At 33.3% G+C, this 354-nt stretch overlaps 1 protein-coding gene across 1 annotated transcript in view; it reads left to right on the top strand.

Annotated features, from left to right (window-relative positions):
- Positions 1–354, top strand: part of LOC119593822 (serine-rich adhesin for platelets-like) — a gene marked incomplete at its 5' end in the record, with an annotated part of 7,369 nt that extends 7,015 nt beyond the window's left edge. Inside the window, 1 exon segment of the mRNA XM_037942852.1 lies at positions 27–354.

Raw genomic sequence — 354 nt, 5'->3', positions numbered from 1 at the left:
AACGGATTTGAATTTCACACAGTAACGGACAGAGGAAAAGAAAAAGGAAACAACTACTGTCACGCTGCAATTGACACTGACAGCACGTGCAATGGTAGAACATACCAGAAGGCGGATCCCGCATGGAGGTCAAAGAAAAAAAAATCAATGAACAAACTTTTTGTGCACCCGAGTGGAAATGCAAAAAAAAAAAAGGTTTTGATCTTCAACGGACCTTCCAGGAGATAATATTAAGGACATACTCTATTATGTCAATCAATTTTATTTACTTTCATCGTTATTTCACTAATAACTAAATTGTAGGATAATGTATATATGACTATTTTAAGAATATGAATAAACATTTTCTAATAA

Source organism: Penaeus monodon, chromosome 32 (assembly GCF_015228065.2).
Source record: "Penaeus monodon isolate SGIC_2016 chromosome 32, NSTDA_Pmon_1, whole genome shotgun sequence".
NCBI lineage: Eukaryota > Metazoa > Arthropoda > Malacostraca > Decapoda > Penaeidae > Penaeus > Penaeus monodon.
The sequence above is the reverse complement of the archived record's forward strand: the minus strand, read 5'-3'. Positions and strand labels throughout refer to the sequence as shown.